At 41.2% G+C, this 24,595-nt stretch overlaps 1 protein-coding gene and 1 long non-coding RNA gene across 10 annotated transcripts in view; one reads left to right on the top strand and one right to left on the bottom strand.

Annotated features, from left to right (window-relative positions):
• Positions 1 to 3,353, bottom strand: part of LOC131273096 (uncharacterized) — a 28,591-nt gene extending 25,238 nt beyond the window's left edge. Inside the window, exons 1-4 of the long non-coding RNA XR_011645568.1 lie at positions 3,304 to 3,353; positions 2,700 to 2,852; positions 2,261 to 2,368; positions 108 to 238 (exon numbers count right to left, since the gene is read on the bottom strand). This is a non-coding gene — a long non-coding RNA (uncharacterized lncRNA). The remainder of the gene's footprint in view (positions 1 to 107; positions 239 to 2,260; positions 2,369 to 2,699; positions 2,853 to 3,303) is intronic.
• ESRRG (estrogen related receptor gamma) overlaps positions 1,511 to 24,595 on the top strand; it is a 602,438-nt gene continuing 579,353 nt past the window's right edge. For 2 of the 9 annotated variants that reach the window (XM_071207741.1, XM_012530040.3), the window contains exon 1: positions 12,092 to 12,366. The gene's annotated coding sequence lies outside the window, so the exon portion shown is untranslated. Of the gene's footprint in view, positions 1,770 to 2,223; positions 2,445 to 2,477; positions 2,725 to 12,091; positions 12,367 to 13,518; positions 13,633 to 24,595 lie in introns of those variants that run through there. The other 7 variants (XM_058275224.2, XM_071207737.1, XM_071207739.1 and 4 more) reach the window with 7 other exon arrangements.

Genomic DNA, 24,595 nt, shown 5'->3' with positions numbered 1-24,595 from the left:
AGAAAACAAAGACTTGAAAGCAGTCTGCGAAGTTTGAACAACAGAGCACCGTTCTTAGGCAAAGGAGTTGGTTTAAGAGACGGGACGTAGGAAGGATTAATTCCTACCTTTAGAGACCTTGAGTACTCTGCCTCTACCCTTTGCTAGTTACTCAAACATCTCGTCTCCGGGTAAGAAATCCATGTGGCTGCCAGCACTGGCAGGAGGTTTTATGACCAACGGCATGAAAGGCATTTGTCTGAAAGAAAATAATAAAATTGGATTTCAAGGAATTACAGTTAGGTCAAATTTTTATGGTTCTTCTCCTTTGCAAGCGGGTCTTTAAGGGGCCTCTTCCGAGGTTATGAGTAAAACCCCTGAAGCACCATGTTCATAGACTGAATGTTGATGAGTACCTCTTGGAGAGGTTCCTGAAAAGTTACCAGTAACATTTATGGATGATCCGTACTCTGTTTTCTGTCTAGGCCCTTGCCCTCTCTAGAATCTTCTTTGACCCTGATAACCTCTAGGCCCCCGACGAGACTGTGCCAATTCACCCTCCTGGCATTCCCAGGAGAATGGTAAACAGAGTAAGGGAGCTATGCCTAATTGAAGAGGTTGCAGAGTCACTGGTCAAGTGTTGAGATTTGGCCACTAGCCAGTCGTCCGCAGACCCTTTGTAAGTCTACTGAAGCAAGGCTCTTCTCCAATCATGAATATCTGGTCTTGGCATAATTACATTGACTTGCCTATAGAATTTGTGGGTGACTCTTGAACTGTGACTCTAAAGGAGAGGGACCTAAACAGTTACTTGCTATTTTCATTAAACTTAGTCAACCTCTCAAATAGGTGAACTATTTTTAAACCTATAGCAGCTGCAGATTATCTTGGATGAGTTCAAAAAGTTTTTCTCCCAATCAGCTTTGCTTTCCAGATTCCACACTCTCCTCTGTGCTTTATGTTTTGCAGTCTCGGTTTCTGCTGTCATCTTTTAGGAATTTGTAATCAGTAGGAACAGTGACTACCAATACAGGATGGTGGTGAAGTTCAACAGCAGGCTTGGAAGAAAAAATGCCAAGGCCATTCTGCTCCTCCAAATGGGCAATTAGTAATAAAGAAGAGGCAAAGCATTTGCCAAACCTGGCACTAGCTATTCATTTATCAGTAATACAGACATGATGAGTAATATGTGCAGTTTCATGACTAACAGAAGCTCCATAGAATATCCAGTGTAAAAATAAGGCAGACTAAATATTCTAAAAAGAAGAGAGGTGTGTTTACCTGTCATGTGCCCACACCATCTAAAATACATTTCCTTATGTTTGCAGAAACAGATATTAAGGATTATTCTCGAGGTCTTTCCTACTGATTCTAGAGAACACAATTTTTAAAAAATGAGAAACATAATGAAGAGCCAGCTTTGTATTTAAAAAAAAAAGTTTTCCTGCTGTTGCAGAATAATCCAAATGAAAGCTAGTTATCCCTTCTGCCCTCCAAAACTTCCCTGTTGCCAGGAATCCCCCCAAATTTTGTGACGTACCCATAGGGTCCTTCCAGCAGGGCTTTGGGCTTGTCTGTCTTTCTCTCCTTTTTCCCTCCCTGCCCCCTCCCCATTTTTAAAAGGCTTTAAAGAACATCTCTGGAAGACAAAAATAGCTCCAGTTGTGAGAGGCCTACACGCAGGGAATGCTACTGAGAGATGCAAGTCAGCAAGTGCGAGCCGCGACGCTGCGCGCCCGGCCCCGGGTGGATTCTCCGCGCCGTCCTGGTGTGATTCTCGGCCGGGCCCGGTGGGTAGAAGGGGAGACGGATTTTCCGAGGTGGGAGGTGGGTCGGGTAGGGTTGGGGTGCGACAGCCGCCAAGAATCGAAGTCGCAGCATTCGGGCTGCGGGGTCTCCTTTTTCCCCCTCCCCCTGCGTTTTTAACATTTATTTTGCCCAGGCGGGGCTTGGCGACGGTCAAAAGGGGAGCCGTTGGCCCTGAATGTCACCCTGAAGGTAAAATGAAAGACAAAAGATGAACGCATGCTTGCTTTCCGCTTGCAGCGGCTGCTGCGGCGGCGGCGGCAGCAGGATTTAAAGGGGGAAAAAAAAGCACCCCACACGCGCATCCACGTATATCTCTACACACCCAGAGGCGTCCAATTATGCCCACGCACTAAGGCAATCAAATGACAGTGCCGGGGATTTTTTTTCCCACCCTCCCCCCACCCCCAAAAAAAATCATATTTATTTTTTCCAAAGAGCGAGAATCGCATGCAAACAGAAAACGTGCACCTACCACGTAAGCGCCCGAGGAGACCCTGGCAGCCTCTCTCTTCTCCTGCCAAGTTGTCATTGAGAAAACGGGCATCATGACGTCCTGGGTCACACGGAGTGCGGACCGGCGCTACCAAGAGCACAGGGAGGCGCCCCGGCGCTCCGGCTAGCCGCGGGCGCGCCCCGGCCCCTCGCCGCCCGGCCCGGTGAGTGCCCCGCCGGCCCGGCCGCCCAGCCCCGGCGCCAGGCCGGCCCCGCGCGCGCGGGGACCGAGCGGGGGCCCGCGCCGGCGCCCGCGGCCGGCCGGCCCGCACCCCCTCGCCCGCCGAGGTCGCGGGAGCCCGGCGAAAGGAGGCGTGTGTGAGAGGTGCAAGGTTCCTGCGTGGGGGGTCTGTAGACTTTGACGGCCAAAGCCGCCGGCTGGGGCTTCTGTAAAATCCCCGACGACTCACCCGACTAACCTGCTGCAGTTCGGACCCTGCCCAGGTAACCGGTCCACGTCCTTATCATCAGCCAGCAGCCGGAGCCAGCCCTCGCCAGCTGGGGCGTTCTTTATTCGCAGTCCTGGTGGAAAGCGCTAAGGCTGCCCCCTTCCCCCTTCACTTGCTTGGAGTCTCTTGGAGAGAGAGAGAGAGAAAAAAAAGCAGCCCCTTCCTCAATAACACAGCCCCAAGTATCGCCCACCCCTTGGAGACTTGCCTTCCCATGGCTGCAAAACTGGCAGGGTGTGTGCTAGAGGCACAGATAAATTCGCCTTTCAATTCGATTTGTTCTTGAAACACCCCTCCCATCCCCCTTCCTGGCTAGACACTTCAGTGCTTGGGAAAGTGGCAAAGAGTGAGGGCAGAGTTAGAGCCCCGGGCCCGGGAGGGTTAGGGGAGAGTCCTGGGGTCTTTGGGGGGGGGAGGGGGCGTGGGGAAGGGGGTCACTGGGGAGAGGGTGGCGCCCGGAGCTGAGCCCTGCTGTGGGGCCGGCAGAGCCTCTGGTGATTGCTCCTGCTCTGAGGCTGGGTGTCTCCCTCCCGTCCTCCAAGCCTCTTTCCTCTCCTCTCCCCAACCCTTTCACCTTCCCCGAGTCTCTGAAGTTGCAGCGAGGTCACGAGAGCAGCCCTGAAGTATTTCAAACTACCCACCCTCTGGACTCCCCAAGTCTGCAGGAAGCATCCTCCCAGGGGACTCCCCCCGCCCCCAGCACACACACACACACACACATCTGGCGATGGGAGATTCTCAGAGGGAAAGGCCAAGCGCCCCCCTCCCCTTTCTCTTCCCTGGCAGCAACCTTTTCTTAGCTGCACCTCCTCCCCCTTTCAGAATCTTAATGAGCAATTCTGGAAGAGTCCAGGAGGGCCTGGAGAAACCCCCTGCCTGCCTCAGTGCTGTGGAATGATTATGTATGTGTTTGTTTATTGTGCTTGCTTAGGTTGTGTTGTGAATTGCCACATGGATCTGCTTAAGGAGAGAAGCACGTTTGCTGTGTTTGTGTTGTAGTACCAGAACCAGTGGCCGTGCAATAAGACACAGACACACACAGAAAGCAAATGTTTTTGCTCTCCTAAACCAGAGGGTGATGTTGAAAATAGCACCCCCTCTCTTAAAAAAAAAAAGGAAGAAAGAGAGAGAAAGAAATTCTCAGCATGTGGGTTAAGCGAAGCTGTTAGGTTCACATATGACCGCCTACTAATTCAAAAACGCTCCTGCTTAATACTTTAAGTCAAGTTCAAGAGACCTGCGGGTGTTTTGAAGTGTTCCAGGGCAACTGAATGACTTGGTCTAGTTTTGAAGAGAAACTCTGGTTTGTTTCTCATGCTGCTAAAAGACCAAATAGGCGACTGTGTTTGGAAAATGCCCAAATTCAGAAGCAGCAGGGAAGAAAAAGAGGAACAAGTGCCTTAGCCAGGAAGGCAGGGAAAGGCAACTGGGCAGTGTTTTCAGGGTACCTTCCCCCGCCCCATGTCTAGTAGATGTGATGCTATCAAAATGAGTTAACCAACCTGAGCAACAGTTCTGTCATTATGGGAAAAAAGAGGGAAATTTGAACCTTTCTCAAATCCGAACTGAGGAATGATTGGCATAAAAAAAGATACACAAAAACTCAAGTGACAGAGATGAAACGGTGTTGGTAGCTTTTCTTTTCCTCAGATATGAAAGCAATCAACTATAAAATGAAACAGGCCTAGCCAATCTTTTAAAACAATCGTCTTGCTGTGCATAGCTCTGTTATTTTTTGCTAAAACAATTCTCACAACTCTTTAAACATGGTACATCGAATTAGAAGTGTACGTATCAAGAATGTGTAGCACTGAATGAGAGTGCCCATTGGCTAAGGTGATGATTGTTGGTGAAAGATAGTTTCTTTTAAATCAAAATTATATTTAAGTGCTTGTGCATGGTATATATTTAAACCTACAGGTCCTCTTTAATGGAAATTGCGAGGGGAGCAAAGGGTGCTTCTGATGGGTGGCGCTTTCACAAAATAGAGCAGATCAATCCATTAGGTTTCCATGTGTATGCTGCTCAATTTATTCTGTACGATTTTTCCAGAAATTAAAAAGGTTACTGAGAGAACCATGTCCCCATTTCCAACTAAGCAACACTTATTACTTAACAGTATTTCAATATTAAGTGATCTTCACCTTTCATTTTGAGTCCTGAATTTGAATCAGCATGAGAACGGCAGTGCAGCAAGATGAGGTATAACTAAGTGTGGAGAGCTGAAGGGTTCCCAGGGAAGATGTTGTTGAGAAGAATGTCTGGGGCCGTTCCCAGTAACCTTGTTTACTGGGACATTTCAGTTGCACCTAGAATTTTAGCAAGAGCCTACCAGAGGTAAAGAGCTTATGTTTGAAATTGATCCTAAGTGTCTCTTTTTGCTCTCCTTCACAGACATGCTATGAGACTTAACTAGACACTTAAGACAAAACTTTCCTGGTGCCCAAGTCTTTTTCTAATGCAAACAAATCCTTGAGTAAGTGCGTCATAGGAAAGGGGGGGTTATTTAAAAGGTTCTTTTGTTTACAGATGTGCCAATACGAGTAGCTTTTTTTAAATGTCTTGTGTACCTGACTCTATTAAATGCAAAACAAATCATATCGGAGCAGGTTAAAATATGTCTTACGGATTGACCTATGAAAACGGTTTTAATTAGACACTGAAAATCTCATTATCCTAGTGAGGGGAATTTATGAGATAATATAGACATTTTTTATTAGCTTTACAATTTTTGGAAAACTGCAGGAGCAGAAAGATTTTGAGGGAAATGCCAAAAGCCACATTAATGAAGAAAAACACTGTTGAGATACTTTTGAATAATAGATAGGATATGTAATGGTCAACCACAAGATAAAATTTTTACACAGTATTTTTATGGCTTTAAATTGGCTGCATTGTAAACTAAGCTTACTACTCTATTAAGTCATTATACTTTTCAATTATTTAACATTTCTGGCCAGGCTATCTTCTGTGGTCTTTTTCTGTACATATCAGGAATGATATGTACAGTAGTAATTGCTTGTTGTTACCATGAGCACTTTGCTATGGCGCAAGGCTTAATTTTACCTCCTCAAGACAAATATTGCAGAGAACGCACAGATGGAAAAAATGTTATGGAAATAGCCCGAGTCCTAGGAAATGGGGATAGCTACAGCACTGAAATGTACCTAATACAATTTGAGTTATTCTCACTAAGATACCTTGACAGTATCTGCCTTCTAGGTACTGTGCCTTCGGAAATACTATATGTCCATTTAAATGCAGATCTCCCGTTTTCTCCAGGGAGCAGTTGGTGAATCTTTCAATTGAACTGTTGGTATGAGAATACCAACTGAAAATTTCTCTACGAACAATAGAGGCTGTCTTTTTGCAGTCATGATTACCAAGTTTTGTAATATTGTGATTTTCATGTATTCATTTAAAATGTGTTTTTAAATTCACAATCATGTCCTGGGGTCTCTTGCACGAACAAAAGAAGTTTTGTCTTGTCGCTTTGTTGTCAGATTTCCAAAGCAATGAAATAATACAGCTTTGCAATTTAGTTCTGAGGTTAACCTTGCCATCCTGGAAGAGTAAGTGAGACTTAAAAATTCAGTGCAAGGATTTGCGAGTAAGTTCTACATCCTCTCACCCTCTCATGCTAGGAGATAGGGATGGGCCGCTATGGCAGAGCTTAAGCGTCTTTCTCCAGAACAATCTTAGATTATTTTCAACCTAGTTAGTTTATAGTAGTACTTTGTATTGGAGTCAGTGGTGGTGATGGTGGCCAGAAGTAGTATTGTTTTATTTATTTTTTGAAACAGAATGTAGATATAGTCTTGTGGTTTGGGATTCTTGGTTTCAGGTAACTGGAAAAATCCTTACAAATCTCTAGAGGAAAGATTACTAAAGTGCACATGGTGATGATGCTATGACTATATGTGTCTTTATCACATAGATAGGGACCTTTTCTTTTTCTTGGAGATTATATATCCTTTCTCAATTGTGTTGTTTCCATTTGTAAAAGACCATTACCTCCTTAGCTTATCTCCTCCATTGTATTGTTTAGAAATCCTACCTTCCCCTCTCCCTCACACATATAGCATATATTGAAATTTAGTAGGCTATTTATAACATTATGCTGGTAATACATGTAATAACAAAGAAGAATCACTTATAGTTAAATCATGCAGCTATTTATATTTCTATTATGAAGGATCCTTTTTTCATTCAAACAAGGTAATGATCATAGCTATCTCAAAAGAGGACTGAATGTGTCTGCATTCCTGCGGTGAAAGGCAAGATGTTGGAGACTCAAGGATATTTTATTTATCTGTGGATACTTACGGCTGTTCTCAGATGGGTACACTTGCTGAACAACCTGGATAGGATTCTTAAAAGGATGTTAACTAACGAGTTTGCTTGTTTTATTTCTCTGATACAAGTGACTTATTTTTTTCCCTAACTTGGCAAATATGTGTATAGTGATATTTTTGGTAGATTCAAATTTAGGACTCCAACTCTCTATGAAGCACAGTGAAACTTTTTTGTTCCTATTTTTGAGGGACGCTTATGTGGTAGGATAAACAATGTTTTCAGATATTTATGTTACAGACTAGCCCATTTACATTAAGATATATTAGAATAATAAGGCTAATTTTACCACCAATATAATTTATACTCACTGCCACCTATTTTCAAATTTCCATATATGTTAAATACTAACAAGAATAAGTAACCTCTGTATAGTGTGTTAGTATTGATAACCACACATTTTTCAATAAGCTGTTCTTTGGAGTAATATTTATTGCACACTCTTAGTTCAGAAGGCACTCACTTTTTACCAAGTGAACATTATAAGAAAATATTCTTTTGTCAGAGTTTCCTCCCTTTCTTCCTACCTCTTCCCCTCCCTCTCTTCCTCCTTCACTTCCTTCCTTTTGTCTTCTTTCCTCCCCTGATGGGGAAAAACGTAATGGCATTTGTTTTTTGTTGGAGCACGTATAATTACTTTGATCCTACATTTGTATTAAAAAAGAGATGTAACAAGCAGCCCGATATGATTTTGGAATAATATTGTCTGCCCACCAGTGCTCTTGAGGAAAACATAAGGTTGCAGACATCATTTTCATGCCCTGGATGTTTCCAAACATAAATTAGGGAAATTGGTAGCAAGTTAGACTTCTCCTTAGAGACTATGGCCTATAGTAAACACAGGCTATATATTTTTTCCAAGTTATTATGTATAAAGAGAAATACAAAGTCAGCTATTTAGATGAACCATTCAATTCAGTTAGTAGAATTTAATTTTCTATTTAGTATGAACATTGAGTTCCCTAAGGTTGCAGAGCTGAGACATACTGCCTGATGATCTTCTGGGCCAGTCACTTCTTTAGCGCTAATGTCGGTCCTCAGCCAAGGATCAATCAAGATGGTATGCTAAGCAAACTTTACTCTATGATCTGGTTACCTGCTTCATCAGAGAAACACAGTGTACCTTTGTTCCCTGTTTTAAAAATGAAGGTGTTTGAATAGGTCTCCAGCTAGTCCCTGTGATTCTGAATTAAGTGATGATTAATAATAAATCAACCAATAATTATATCCCCATTTATTTCTCTTCTACAAACTATTTACTTACGTATAGCCTACATGGCTAGAAATATCAGTATGCAGAAGAAGTAAACAAACTCAGTTTCAGTGGTTTGGAATGTGAGCCTCATGAGGTTAGAGAGTCAAGTTTGCATTAAAACTTTTTCACTTGTAGGTCAATTATCAGATGTTCAAAACATACTTTTTTCACAGAGAACATTCTTAAATGCTGACTAATTTCTTAGTATAGACCACAAAAGTCAATTGTTACTTACTGTAGTGAATATTGCATATCAGCATTGGAAACAAATGTAAAAAACAGTTCTATTATGATACAAGTGGTAAATATAAAGGCCATAAAACTGAATGATAGTTTATCATTTACCTAGAGTCTGGAGAGTTGGTATTTAAGAGAATGCACATGTAACTAGCAGTTAAAGAGATGGAAACTAATGCAGAGTTTCTGAAAAGAATTTTTAGAAACTTTCAAGATTTTTAGAGGCTGGTTGTAATAACTGTTACATCTAAGTTTATTTCAAAATACATGGCTTTTCTTTCCCTTGAAATAGTGTAGCATTAGCACTACTTCTAAGTTTATCACCTGTGAAAAGATCTGTTTTGTTTTGTTTTTTTGACATGCAAATTCATTGAAAAGCAGGACAGTGAGGGAAAATCAAGAGACTGAAAGGGTGTGTGTTTGTGTGTGTATGTGTGTGTGTAAAAGATAGACTGGTCTGCTCTGCATTGGACTGAGCTATGGGATGTGAAACCTAAAGGAAAAGGGGAATGGTTGTATGCAGCATCTCCCTGCAGGGAAAGTACAAGGTGTTCTCCCTGCAGGGAAAGTACAAGGTGTTCTGTGAAAAAGCTTTGCAATTAGAGTTAGAGCACCCACTTTGAAATTGCTGCGGGGCTACTTACTACCTGTGTGATCTTGTGAAATTATTTAATTCTCAGGACTTTTTTCCTCTGTAAAAATGTGAATAATAAAATCACCTACTTCTCAAGATGGTTGTGGGAATTGAGAGACCCTCATGAGTGTAAAAGTACTAGTCAACTATCAAGTTACATAGTTTTAGGTGGTGAGGGAGCCATTGGGTCAGTCTTCTGTGCTGACCATCAGAAGGTCTGGTCAAATCTTAGGAGAATTTCTTTAACTCCAGAGTGTCTTTGGACAGGCACATTTCTTGTCCACTGTGGACCAAACACTGTGGTGGGTACTTTATATATTACTTCATTTTGGCAGGAAGGGGGAAATAGTATACTGCGGCCAGTGGAATGTATAAGATGCTAACAAGGTGATAATTTGAATGTATGTAATGCCATTACCTGAGGAGCATATTTACTTTGCCTTACAGATGGTCACAACTTGTCTAACTAATAATTGAATGACTTTGGGAACAAAAACAATGTAGTCAGTAATTGTTTTCTTTGTACCAAACATTGTCTCTCCTTTGAGCTTTTGCCAAGCCATACATATTAATTTAAATTTCCTGGGTTTTTGTTAAGGCTGAAGAAATCATTATTTAGGATATAATATATATAATGATTTTTTTAAAAATTTCAGGGTATTGCATTAGAGCTATTTAATATAATATATCAATTGAACTTCAAGTTCCTCTTTGTGTATGATTCATTGATAAATGTCTAACCAAGTCTTCCATCAGAAATGGACTACATTTCAAAGCATAAAATGAAGCAGTAGTGCAACAATTATTCAAGAGATTTGGACTGTTTGGAACAGCCAATATTAAACACACACACACACAAAACCCCACACTAAAGCAAAAGTCTGCTTGCATTCTTCCTGAGATTGACTGTGTGCTTTGCTCTGATTCACAAGATAATGATCAACAGAACCCTATACTTTGTCATCTGTTAAACCTGGAAACTGGAGCGAACCCAGGATTCGAGAAATGTCCTCGGATCAAGTTAAACTTAAAAATAAATATTTCATTGCTTTTACAAAAATTCACTAGGTTCAATATACAACATGTATGCTAAACAGATAAAGAAAACATTCTTCATGTGGTTTAATTTTAAGTCATTAAAGTTTTTGACATGTGCAATATCTTTTGGACGTACTTGAGAACAGAGATAGCATGAACCCTGGAAGGCCACAGATAACCTCGAACATTTGCTGAAGTTTTTCAGTTTCTTTTGTGGTTGGCCAGCTTGAATTTCTTTTAAATTTAATAAAGACATAACATCTTTAGCATTATGTTAGGTTTCAGAGACTGTAAAGTAATTTTAAGATATAGTCCTTCCCATTATGGAACTCATACTCCATTTGGAGAGTACAATAGTTATCCTTGAAACTGTTAAGATAATATAATACAGAATTACGCAAAAAATGCACACGACATGGCCATTCATGTTTGAGTACTCTTTAGAGTACTAGACAGAATCAGAAAACTTGACTTGAAGTTCAGGCTGCTATCTATTACTTCTTTAAACCTTAGATTTCTCTTCTGTGTATTGGGCATAGTTTGTCTTTTGCATAGGATTGGTACAAGGATTAAATGAAACAAAGCATTTGAAAGTGTTTTATACTTTATGATAGAGACTAACATTCGTGGCACGGCATCTGAGGGCAGGGACCATGTCTTGATTGACTTTGTGCCCCTAGCATCTGGCATTCCGTGGCTCCACTTGGAGGCCTGGTAAATGTTTGTGAAAAGCATGCATGCCAGTGGCTAAGAATTTGACATAGGTTTTAGGGAACTATTATTATTCCCAAATAGTAAATAGTGTGGCCAAAATGGAAAGCAAAGGCCTTGGATATTTCACCAGTTGCCCAGGCAGCTCCCAAGCCAGCTTTCAGAGAAGCAGGAGAACACTTCCCGGGGCTGCCCGACGCATTGAACATGACCTTTTGTTAAACTGTCAGTTCTGATTTGCAGTAAAACGCACGACAGTGAGAACATACTGTGTAATATACCATACCCTAGACTCATCATAGGTATGGAAGGGAAATGAAGGGCAGTGAGGGACTCCGAGAAAATGAAGTGGTTAACCAGTGGCTTGGATTAATGCTGTAACAGCTACCAACAGCCTCTCTCTGTCTCTCCTTCTCGCTCTCTCACTCCCTCTTAACTTTCACTCTCAGATTTGGCAAGGTCTAGGTTTTCCATTCCCTTCCATGTTATGGGTGATAATAAAGGAAACCCAACCCAGAGCAGCATATTTCCACGTTCTTCCTGCTCGCTCGTCCTCTGAATAGCTCCAAAGCTTCATTATTAGAACAGCAGGTTTTACTGGAGTGAAGTTTTATAGTTGCTCCCAATTTTAATGAACAATAATAAAACGACCCCCAGCCAAACAAATTTTATGAGTTGGGAGACAGAATCTAGAATTAGGTACCCCATTACCCAATCCTATCTGGCCTTTTCCTAAGTTTATTGGCGAGAAGCATCAGGGTCAGAACGTTCTGTGGATTTAAAGGTTTATATCATGCACAGGGGGGAGCACATTTCAAAAATTAGGATTCACTTAAAAATTCAGTTAAAAGAGAGTCTATAGCAGGTCAGTACAGCAGAGGTATAGGATACATTTAAGGTAATTCCGGGGGATTCCTTACACTGCTGTCAAAGACCAGCCGGTAAAGGAGCTTGGTTTCCCAGGTACTGCTCTGACAACCCAGAGATGAACCCCAGTGGGGAGACGCCTTACAAACTCCTCCCTGACCTGCGGTAAGTCTGCTGGTTTGCATTGTGCGAAGTTGTCAAAGGTTGCTTTGCTCTCCAGCGCTTGGCACCAGCTCCGCTGAAATGTGATGCCATTGGTTTTCAGTGAAGGTTCCTTTCTGCAGGGCTGCAAACACGGATCAGCTGCTACTGTGTATACACTACCAGGGAGCAAATCAACCAGCACAGTTAAAGCAGCCTTTTTAACCCTGAGACTTTCCAACATCTCCTCTTCACGCAGGAAGTTTCCTTCTCTGTTGTCAGATTTAGCACCGTGCTCTTGTCATCAGATCCGAGCTAGGCTCCCTGCTGCACAGTAGAGAGGCTTCCTTAAGACATTTGTCCTTGAAACTGCACCAAACTCTTGGAAGAACCCAGAACGTGTAAGTATGTATGATTTAGGCAGCAGTGGTACAGGGCAAAGCTGCAATCAACCATTATACAGTATCCGATTAGCAGTGCAGGAGGGATTTTTCCGACGTTATATTACATTCATTTTCAATTCGTTCTGAGGAAACAAATCAATTCTAGCTTCTGATACAGTGACTTTGCAGTAGATGGGGTTGTAATATGTTAGCTTTAACTATTTGCTGTTCTCATTTAGCATTCAGATGTGACTGGTGGGACAGTTATCGTGGGCATTAAACTATAAAACTTCTAAATTTTTATTAGGAATTGTAATTGTTGGTCATGTCCATCCTGAGAAACAAGTTAGTGCTGGGGAATGTTTTTAAGGAATTAACATAAATTCATAGACAATGGAATGAATTTGCACCATTCTTGCTTTCAATAAAACATTTTAGTTTGCAGTTTTAATTTCCTCGTAAAGACCATTCCACTGAGATTTTTGTCTTAATTGAATCCTACCCAGTGCTGTCTGTTTGGTGTTTTACTGTCTCGTATGTATTTGTTTAAGTTACTTTGCCGGGATTGCAGTCTGGTTGAATCTGTGTTCAGACACTGTTTATAGTCTAAGAACATTCAAGTAAAATAAGTGCTCACGAAAATATTTGGGGGCGATGGGTTTGTCGTACAGGGTGGTCTTGGTACCCTTGAAGGTTTTGTAGGTGCACAGCATGGATGGCTGTCAGATGGAGACCACGGCTGGACCCCCGAGCTCCTCAGTCGAAGCTCAGCTCGTCCACTTTTGTAACTCCAGCCAGTAAAAGCCAGTGCCCCCTTTCCATCAATTTTTAATATGCAACAATATTTATGTTTATAAGATTAATTTCTCTCAGATTAGTCTGATTGATAGCTGGATTGTGGTTTCTTAAGAGCTTGCTCCCTGAAACCCACAGCAGAGCTGCATTCCATTTAACTAGTGAATGTAAAAACGGGTAACCATGGATTCAGCCACCACTAACTGCCAGTGCAATGACTTGTTGTAAACAATACAAATGAGCCAGGAGAGCAGAGGCAACCAGACATGAAATGATTTTAATAGAAATTACGGTAAAAGGTCATGTGATATGGTAACAGCTTCTGTTCAGTTTTAAAGGGAAAGTCTCTTTTCTTTTTTTAACTCCCGCACCTATTTTCAACCCAACTGGCTATCTCCACAAACTCGGCAGATCCCATTCTGCGCTTCCGTGGAGAAGGGTGGGCAAAGTAATTCTGGGCAAAGTGTGGTGGCTTGTGGATTTTTACTGGTAAGTACCTTTGTTTCAGAAACAAAAAGGAAATCTGTGTTTTCCAGGGCTTCCTTCGGGGAAGGTCATGCCAGTTGCTTGCCAGACTTTCATAAGCTTTGACACAAGAAAGAGGGAAGAGGTCATTTCATTCCCTCGGTTTTTGATGATACCACTGTCTTTTCTCTCTCTCCCTAAGTCTCTGGATTAGTTCATAACCTCAAACTTTCTACAAACTGTTATTCGCTTGAAAAGCACCTTCTGCAATATGGTAATAAGCACATGCCGATGCCGTGAGGAGTTCGGTACCAAACCTCAGGATTTGTGTCCTCTCAGGTCTTTACAGGGTTCTATAAAGACCGGGTTTTACAATATCTGTGTTTCTGTAGTAGAAATAATTTTTGTAGGTGAAAATATACAAAATATTCCTTTGTTTGCCCTCATCAACAAGAAATGAGTAAATTGTACCTGCATTCGAAAGTGCTCACCTTCTGGATTGTTTGCTGTGCATATCAAGAGGAAATGAAAGCAGAAACTCTAGTAAGCAATGCGGGGAATAAAGGGGCAATTAGAAGCACAGCTGTCCATCATCCAGATTTGGGGGGGTTGGCCTCGTCAGTACACAACAGGCAGGAAGGAAGCAACTCAAAGTCACGGTCTCGCACACTCTTCGAGCACAGGACCTTTTGTAGGCATGCTGTGTCTCAAGGTGAACTGGTCTCTTGAGCTACGTCTCCTTCCGCACACAGATGTTAGTATAAGAAATCATATTATCGTGGAACAACAGATAATAATCTGTTTATATTTTGCCTCTTTTTAGCATATGGGTACTTCTGAATAGATGCAAAATTGTACGCGTATGACGTCACACTGGCTAACAGAATAATGGGTGTTTAGTTTTCTATTAAGACTTCTACTACGATACAACCCTCAGCACATGAAAAGGTATGGGAGTTAAAACTTGAAGCTCAAGAAACATGTAAAGACACTGACCCCCTCTGTACACATTCCAGATTTTAATCTAACAAACCCTTTGTTTAGACCTGTAAGTGCCAAGTTTTAACATAATCCTTATATTTAAGCTTTTTTTTTTAAATTAAGCTTTTTAAGACGTGGGAGCCCCACTCTGCAAAATTCTTTAGAATGGCATGATTAATTCTGAGGCCTTATGGTTGGTTTCATATTCTAATAACAGCCACGCTTCTCAGAAAGAAATGAAAGAAAAAATTTTAGCAATTAATATTGGGGTAGAAAAGAATAATTAGAACTCCAGATCCAGGGGAGATATTGGATACATTATAATAAAAATACATTGTTTTTACTCTTCCTTGCCTCAGCTCTGTAAGCTAAAGGATAAGACTTTAGTTTATCCTTAAGGGTGAAGAGCATACTTTTTGGAGTCAGACATAGGGTGCAGCCAGTCTTCCTTCCTTCCTTCTTTCCTTACTTCCTTCCTTTCTTCCTTTTTTTTAATGCCTACATATTCTCTCAACCATATAGAATTTTCCTTTTCTTTGTGAACTAGAAGGGCTTAGGGAAGGGAAAAAAGAGGACCAGTAGACCCATAGTCTTACGATTCCAGCCCAGGTTTTATAAACGGAAACTTTAAGTGGGGACAAAAAGTCTTTTATTCTGTCTCCTATTGAACTGGAGAACCACATCTGAAGTCAACTGGAGAACCCTGGGAAGCCGTGCTCAGTAACTATTTGTTGATTTATTGATTAAACAGCATGGAAGGAAGGGACATCAAGCAAGGAGATTCCTTTAGCTGTGAAAGCTTTGAAACCCCAAAATGCAATGTGCAGTAGGATGGCTTCTCTGTGACCTTCCAACAACTAATCTCCTTTAAGAACTGAATCAAAGCAGTTAAGGAGTTTCGTCAGACAGATTTTGCCTACAGTTGGGTTTTTGGCAGTTGCATGTAGAAAGCAATACATTCTTCACAATGATACGAATTTTTTTTCCAGAAAGGAATGAAGACAAGGAGCCAGCAGAGATCTCTAGAGAGGGCCTTCATTTAGCCATGGTACTGTTCAGGCAGGGACAGCTGCAAGGTGAATGTCTTTCTCATACTTCCCAGCCAACCTTCTCCTCAACCATGCCCATCTGATGGTGCAATCAACAAGCACACCAGGGCGGTGGGCCTCACACCATAATTTTCTCTTCCAAGAGCAGAGAAAATCTGTGTTTAGAATTGATATCATATGAATGACAGTGGGTCTATGCTATCTATTTCCAGGGAGATCATGGCCTATAGAAGATTATAGCTGGAAACTCTTCATTTTAATAAATAAACAATCAAACATTAGAGTTTAAGTGCCTTGTCCAAAGTTGCATAGCCTGTGAGTTGTGAAACTGGGAATAGAATCTGGTATTTCTGATTCTCAAACTAGTACCCTTTTGAGAGTTCCTGCCTTTTAGTAAGTAAATTACAAAAGGGAGAGCTTATATTATAGTAGAAAAAATCCAGCTTAGAAATGCTAAGACTAATCCTAAGAGATTGCTCAAAGGAATTGTATAGGTTTTGTTCAAATCTTAAGGCCATAATTTATAAATCCTGTGGTCCTTGAGAAAGATTACCATTCTGAGTTGTGGTTTCCTTCATTGTGAAATTAGAATTAAATATCTATAATGTTTGTATTCAAGTTGGATGTGTCTATTAAATAAGATTATATACGTAAAAGTGCCTAGCTCAGTGTTTGACACATGATAGATATCAGTAAATATTATTTCCATTCTTCTTTCCTTTTTACCAAGGTCAGTGGTAGAGGCGTGTATGGTAGAATTTTGAGGAAAGGCTTGTGAGGATGCATCTGGAATTGGCAGCTCAGTGGTTTTCAACTTTTTCTTCCACTGTAGCACATATTATAAAAAACTTATTTGAAGAATTATCATATCGCCTGGCTTAGAGTGGTCAATAAACAGTAGTAAGATAATGGTGGTGGTCATGGTGATGACATTATAGACATATATGATATGTGACCACATATGAGCCCAGGGCTATAAGCAATTTACAAAAGCTTTAGCTGGGATTGCACTGCTTTTGTTCTTTTCCTACACTAGAAAAGAAATCAGAATGTTAGTGAGCAAAAGCAACATCATTACAAATGCAACTGTACTAGTTTAAAAAGTAAATAATCAGCAGACTTCAGTACTTTATTAGGTAACAAATTAGTTGCATTGTACCTGTTGGCCAATAAGATTTCATCTTTACTTGAAAAACATGAGTTTGGAAAAGGCTTTGCATTAGCTCTCGAACTAGACCCGGTGGATTCAACCCAAATCAGTCTCAACCATTTACTAGATGTAACTGAAACTTGCTAAGTCTCTATTCCCTCATCTTTAATTTGAATAATAATGGCATCCATTCCACAGGATTAAATTAGTTTATGCATGTAAAGAACTAAGGGCAGTGCTTGGCAAAAAGTAAGTGCTCAGTAAATATTAGCAGGTATTAGAGGTTTTTGTCTCCAAGTGATTTGGTGGGGCAGAGACCTCTCTTGTTGTCCCCCAAAGTTGCCATGGTTTCTTTAATTTATAAAATTAATGAAAATTAATTTATGAAACTGATTTTTAGTATGAACATAAGAATAGCTGCTCTTTGCCATTTAACCAGGCAGTATGCCATGTACTATATATGTTATCTTAATTGATTTAATTCCCCATTACTCTTATGTGATAGATATGGTTACTCCATCTTATAAATGAGAAAATTGAGTCTCCAAGAGATGATGGAACTTTCCCAAGTCCACACAGCTCGCGCGAGACAGAGCCAAGCCTCAGATATTTAATCTTCCCTACGTGTATACACACTGCCTCATTTAAGTGGGAAATAGTTGGCAAGGTTGGTAGGGAAAGGTGTATTTTCTTGAATGAAAAAGAGACCCAGGGATCATGAAATGGATTTATTCCCAGAAACTCAAAAGGCCCAAACCAGAAACAGGTAATATTTTTCTGGCCTCTCTGGGATAGTTTTCTGTGAAGATCACCTACTAAATCAACTTGGTATATTCAGTAATCACAAAAAATATCATGGAAGTATGACTCAATTCTCTCTTAGGGATAGGTATAGATAAAAGACAGATGTGGGAAAGGATAATGGACAATGAGAAGGAGGTTAAGGAAAGAGAAAAAGGCACAGGAGAGGTGAGAGGAGCAAGCGCATTGAACGCTCAAGCAATCCCAGAGCTAGAAGGTGTTAGACTCGTCGTGCCAATTATAGACAATATCTTGTACAAGGCAAAACAACTAGGAATAATGGACTTGGGATTTACACTACTGTGTTCTACCTTTAAGTCCTGCGTGCTCTTCTACTACATTATGCCAACTTTTGAGACATAGAGTTACCCAGAAGAATATAGACACAGCAAACGAGTCCTGGAGAGAATGAAATACAGGTACATTGATATGAGTACAAATAATATGAGGGCCATCTTTTCACTTTTTCAGATATTAAAACAGGACCTTTTTTGTAACTTTTACAACAATAAACATAAAAGAAGTTAGTCCATATGCTCTGTCTTATTACATGTAGGGAACTAGGAATTTAAGAATGTTAATGCTTTTTATTTAAAAATCACTTTTACTTCTCTTATTTTCACATACAAAAATTCTTGTGCCCTAAATAAGTCATGATTTCTTCCCAATTTTACAGATGAGGAAGCAGAGTTATGGAGAGACTAAATTAGTTCCCTAAGATAACAGTGATTCATAGCAGATGTGAAAGCCACTCTCTGGCTTTTGACCCACAGAGATTTTTCTCTTTACTCACAGTAAAGAGAGAAGATCACACCAATCATACCGATCTTCTAATTGGCATGATTAGGAGCTAATCAACTGCTAGGAACTTGGGGACACATGGCTTTAGGAGGGTCATACCTGTGTAAATAATGAAGGTCTTTCGGGGAAATGGAAATAGACAGTGACATTCTATATAGGTTTTGCTTTTGTCTTCAAGTCTGGGATGGCATCGTCTGGCCTCCCTAAGGAAAGGGGTAAGGGTTTGCAAAGATCAAGGTTTCGCACTGGAAAGAATCCTGTGCCTTCCTGAGCTTTACCTCCTGGAGTCCACCAGACAGTTGCCTGTGCTCCATAATGTGTCCCACTGGCTCTCTGTAGAGGTACTTCCTGCTCTGCACATTTGTTTTGAAGATGTGGGCTTTGCTAAGGACAGGGGGCCAGGAGAAGAGGGGAGGTACCAGATTATTATATGGGAAAAGAGATTCAGTCCAAGGCAGAGAGGAAAGAGGGAGGTGGGAGTAACTTCCAAGGTCAATGTCAAAGTCATGCCACCTTCTTAAGTCCAGTCAAGTATAATCCTTGAAGTTAGGCAAAAGCCCCCATGTCTTTCTTGGAAATAAAACTATAGCTGTCCAGTTGCTCTTAGTATTTAAATGCTGGAAGTGGAGAGGAGGGATTACCAAGAGAAAAGATGTGGTGGGGTCATGGAACCATATACCAGCTTTGAGCAAAGCTGCCTAAGAATCACTGCGCTTGATGATAAATAATTGTTTGCTTACTGCTTCCACTGAAATAACATGCAAAATGACTCCCTTTCTATTGTTCATCTAAATGTAAGTATTTCTTCTCATAATACATGATACTTATATAGTGAAAGTTTATGAAGTCACAAATTATCATCTCCCTTTTACAGCTGAGTTCACTTAGCAAGATTAAGTGTCTCGCTCAATAACACAGCTTATTAAAAAGGGAGTAGAAGACTAGAAATTGGGTCTTCTGTATTGAGACCTGGGTTGATCTAGACATTCCAGCCTTGAAAGAAGGTTGGTGCAAGATGGTGGGAGGAAAGGTAGGAATAGGAACGAGCAAATGGCCCTGGGAATATTAGAAGGAGTGACTTGTGATGTCATTTTGAGTTCTGAGTGTGGTCTACATAGCTACAAGGTAGTGCTAAGATTCAGACTTTGTACTCAACTTACAGATGAAGGAAAGGGGGACAGAAAGAGGAAGTGCCTCACTGAGGCTCAGGTAGGATCCTCCCACTGAGACCTCAGGCTTTCCTCTTTCTGAGGTCAGAGAGTAGAGTGGGAACAGTTGCTGCTCCTCAGATGATGTGGTTGAGGCAGCTGGGAGCAAAAGAGAAATGACCTGGTACTTGAAAGTAGTTCCAACCACTTCAGTGTGTAAAAAGAGAGTAATCTCTGTCAGTAGTAAAATCTTAGAAAGCACAATTAAATGAGATCCAGGGTGGGTAGATGGTCAACATTTCTTCATCAAAGAAACTTAGAAAAAAGACACACCGCTTGGATACTTAGCTAAAATGTAGGAGCTGGAGTTTTTCCTTGAAATGAAACCTTGCAAATCATGTCAATATCAGAAGTGAATACATGGTCTCTTTCATAGGAGCTCTATTTTTATCAACATAAGGTAAATAAAATCCTAACACAGTCCTGTGTATTGGGGTGGATTTCCCTGCCTGATTTAATTTTAAGACTATGACAAAGAAATTAGAATTTATGCTGTTTGATAATGACTCAGAAATCTTCAAGTTTAACTGGCATTAGTCAGAATTTGACCATAGATTGTACGATAGAAAGTCCATTCAAACTATCCCTACTGCCTCAAAAGTACATATGACTGGCAGAGTGAACAAATTGGTGCCATATAGGTGCCAACTCTTTGCCCTCAAAACATCATTAACCAGTAGCAGCTACCAGCTAATAGTTCAACATTACTTTTAGAATGTCAAGCTAATAGTTGTCACATGTATAACAAATATGTTTAGTTAAAATATGTGTGCTTATAAGCAAAATGGGTCTTTAGTTGTCTGCCTTAATATTTTTTGTACGCTGGAGATTTGCTCTGCATTTCTTTCCACTAGATTGTTTAATAATCAATTTAATTTTGGTAAAGTTTCACATTAATACACCTAGAAGTCAGAGAAAAAAACATCGCCTACTTTCATTTGCTATGTTACACAGACATAGTACATGCAAAGGTAAAAGATAAAAGATCAATTCTTATAGATCTCATAGTTCCAAGCTTTTAAGGCTGTATTATAGGAACTTTGTAATTATTGTGGGTAATCTTGCAGAAAATTAAATGTTGAGTTTGCATATGGGAAGAAGTTTGGACTGTTTTGCTCACCATAGCTTGTTAGTGCTAAGCATGTCATTGTCCCCTTCAGGCTTTGGGTTTCACTTCACTGCTAGTAAAACGTTATTTGTGGCATAAGTGAAATCTTCCGTGGGGGTATATTTCAGGGAACTTGTGCCTGTAGTTTATGCGTCTGTGTTCTAAGTGACTCTAGACCGGGTATTCTCAGCCAGGGGCTGTTTTGCTCCCCAAGGGCTACCTGGCAATGTCTGGAGACATTTTTGATTGTCACTATGTGTGGGGGTAAAGGGGGGGCATGCTAGTGGGTAGAGGTCAGGGATGTGGCCACATATTCTACAACGCACGGGAAAACCCTCCACAGCAAGGGATTATCCAGCCCAAAATGCCAATAGTGCTCAGATTCTGAAGTCTTTTAACGTTTGAAAAATAAGAGAGAAAACAGGCAGTTTAAATATTCTCAAATTTTAAAAAAAATGGCTGATTTCATGATTAGGATTTTCCCTGTGGGGTATAGAATAAAGATGAAAAATACAAACAAGCCATGTATTTGCTTTAAAAAATGTTTAGAGTGTCATCTCTGTTGTAACGAGTCAAGCCACATATAGCAACCTCTCTCACAACATCACCAATAGCTAAGATTTATACAGAACTTACTGTGTGCCAGACACTGTCCAAAGTGCCTACCCATACATTAATTCAATTAGTCCTTAAAGCAGCTCCACTGGGGAAGGACAATGACTTAGCACTTCAGTCCTCCAGTCAGTGGGAATGTGGCGAGCTCCCGGTTGGCAGAACGAGGAACAGGGCAGTGGCAGCAAGTTATTTAGAAAGAATGAGGCTTTATTTTTCTCAATGTCCTCGGTTGCTGCCAACATTTTATTCTGTGGTGTTATTTTCATAAAACTGCTTCTCTGGAAATCCAGGTTGCCGTCATATTACTAGGGTTCTATTTGCTTCTAGAGGGCGAAAGGGTTTTGTAACGCTCTGCTGTCAGTTCTGTACCAGGTCCCATGTCTATCTTTCTTTTCCTCTGCAGTAGTTGTTCTTGACTGAGCTAGTCTTCAGGTGTATGCCAATAGCAGACCAAGCGCTCATAAAGCATAATTCTGTACCCATGAAGGTCCCTCACACGTGTGGCCATCGTCTCCTAGTTGGCTGTTCCTTGGGTCTCGTTCCCAGAGCTTGCGGAGGGGAGATGTGATTTTCCCTTTAAATTTCATCACGGGGGGGGGGGGGGGTTGACCCACTAAAACCTCCTGAAGGGAGATCCTTCAAGAACACATTTCACAGTGGAATTTCCCCTGGAAATGCCACATTGAAAATCATATCCCCAGTGGGGATTTCTGTTGGAATTGGAAAGTTAGCTGGATTTGCTCCTTTCACACGTACTGAGAATTCTGAGTTCAAGGAGTTAAGTTTGTCGTAGCTAGGCATTTTGCCTTCGCCAAACGGGCTATTGGGTTAAACCTGGGGTGCCATCAGAAAACCGGAAAGGAAAATATCACAGATCACTAGAAATACATCCGCATCCTGAGCGACAGAATTTATGGGGCACTAATGGATATCCTAGGCTATTTATCTTTCTAGTAGCATTTGAAACACCTCTGCTTTTTCCTTAATGTGAAAGGCCTTCCCATCAAGGAGCTCTAGAGCCCCAAGCCTGGTGTTGGCCTTGGGGCAAAGTGGCATTCTAGATCTGGTTTTTTTTTAGGGAGAGGGGGTTGGTTTTAACTTTTTCCTCTCTTCCACTATTTACCTCTCTTTTTCCACTGAATACTCGAAATAAACACAGTAAGGATAATTTAGATGTAGGGAGTCTTTACACAGTCTGGCATAGTAGGGTAGAGAATGGGATAGAAATAAGCCAAATTCACCTTTTCTTTATCCCTAGATATTTTAAAGGATAGTCACCATTTATTTATAGCAGGCTTCTCTGATTCCTACTCATAATGTATACTGTGTATTTTCTTCATCAAGCTCCCAGCCTCACACACTTTTGTGTTCTCCAGGGGAAAGGCCTGAAAAGCCGGAGACCTCTGTGGCTGCCCCGGAGCTTCTCCCCATGGTTCCTGGTCCCATCTGATAGGGGCAGATCTGGGACTTGCACCTGGGTTTGCCATTCGTTGGCTTGTGACCTTGGAACAAATGATTTCACATAACATCTCTCAGCCACAGCGTTCCTGGCTGTAAAAATGAATCAAATGATATTTATAACACAGGCATGTTGTGGAGATGAAATGACATAAGATATACAAAGCACAGAATGTAAGGAGTAAAGGGTTTGGTGGTGTCTGGGGTACTAGGTACTTTTGTACTTCTGTGCAGATAGACCAAATGAAAGGCCAAGAAACTTAACTCAGTGCCTACCTTTTAAAAAATGTAGTGTGCCAAAGAATTGAAAACAGGGACTCAAATAGGTACTGCTACGCCAATGTCCACAGCAGCTTTATTCGCAGTAGCCAAAAGGTAGAGACAACCCAAGTTTCCATCAACAGGTGAATGGATAAACAGAATGTGGTAGATACATGCAATGGAATAATATTCAGTCATAAAAAAGGAATGAGGTTCTGGATATGTGCCACAATGTAGATAAATCTCTAAATTACCTTCTTCAGTGAAATAACCCATTCACAAAATGACAACTATTGTATTATTCAAGTTATATGAAATACCTAGAATAAGCAAATTCATCCAGGCAGGATTAGAGGTTAACAGAGGTAGGGGGAAAGGAGAATGGTGAATTATTGCTTAATGGGTACAGAGCTTCTGTTTGGGGTAATGAAAACGTTTTGGTAATGGATGATGGTGATGGTAGCACAGCATCGTGAATCTAATTAGCATCACTGACTGATATACTTAAAACTGGTTAGAACGAGGAATTTTGTGTTATCGCTATATGTCAACACTAAAAAAAATTTTTTTAATGCAGTCAGTCTGAGAATGACAAACTGAGAATCACCTCTATCCTCATTCAAGTGCAGATTCCATGCCTCCGTCCCTATGCATTGAATGAGACTCTCTAGAGGTAGGACCCTAACTTGCTTTTAAAAAAATACCTCATGATTCTGACATCCTCCAAAGCTTGAGGCTCACCGGGTTAGCCGATATCCTGACCCCTCGTGCAGCAGGAGAGCTAAGTCTCGAGAATTTCAGCTCCCTGGTTGAAGGCGCTCCTCTCCCTGGCAGAGTCGGACTGCGAGCCCACCGACTCGCTATCCCTGTTTCCAAGCAGTCCTTTTGATGGCAGGCCCCACATGGCTGGGCCACCTAAATGATGTGATAATGAGGATGGAGTAAAGGCCACCAGATTGTTCACATGTGTGAGGAGATTGTGGGCTTAGCCTATCAGGTGGGGGAAAGGTTAGTACACCAGCTGTAGCCACACTTCAAAGCATGCAGCTAGTTTGCTGCACTAACTTAATTATCTGTGCTATTGATATCTTTGATGAACATATCTATATCCTGGATACAGTTACTTCGCAGTGGGGGAGAGCAGGAGGTGGCTTGTTCAGTTGCCAACTTCCTAAAATGCTTTTGAGAGTCAGCTGGGTTGCTCGGTCCTCTCTTGCTCTTGGATTAAATGTAAAAATAACTATGTAAAGCAGATCAGCCCGCTTTTCCCTGTCTGCTGAAACTGCATTCTCCTCTGCTTTCAGAAAGGCAGGAGGAGAAGAAGAGTAACGATATATCCCAAACCCCAGAGCCCCAGGTCAGATATTCTCCTGGGATCGGGTCCTATTAGAACGCAACTGAGGTAGAAAATAGCTGCTCACAAAAGTACGTACTAGAGTTCCTTTTTGATTATTTAGGGGTTGCTTAAGTAGCATGAACCTTATCCTGGCACATTGCGCCTCCTTCTCTCTGGAGCCCTTTTCGTTTTATTGACATCGCCACAGAAGCCTGGAAG

This window comes from Dasypus novemcinctus, chromosome 13 (assembly GCF_030445035.2).
Source record: "Dasypus novemcinctus isolate mDasNov1 chromosome 13, mDasNov1.1.hap2, whole genome shotgun sequence".
NCBI lineage: Eukaryota > Metazoa > Chordata > Mammalia > Cingulata > Dasypodidae > Dasypus > Dasypus novemcinctus.
Note: the sequence above shows the minus strand (reverse complement) of the source record. Positions and strands in the feature narration are given on the sequence as shown.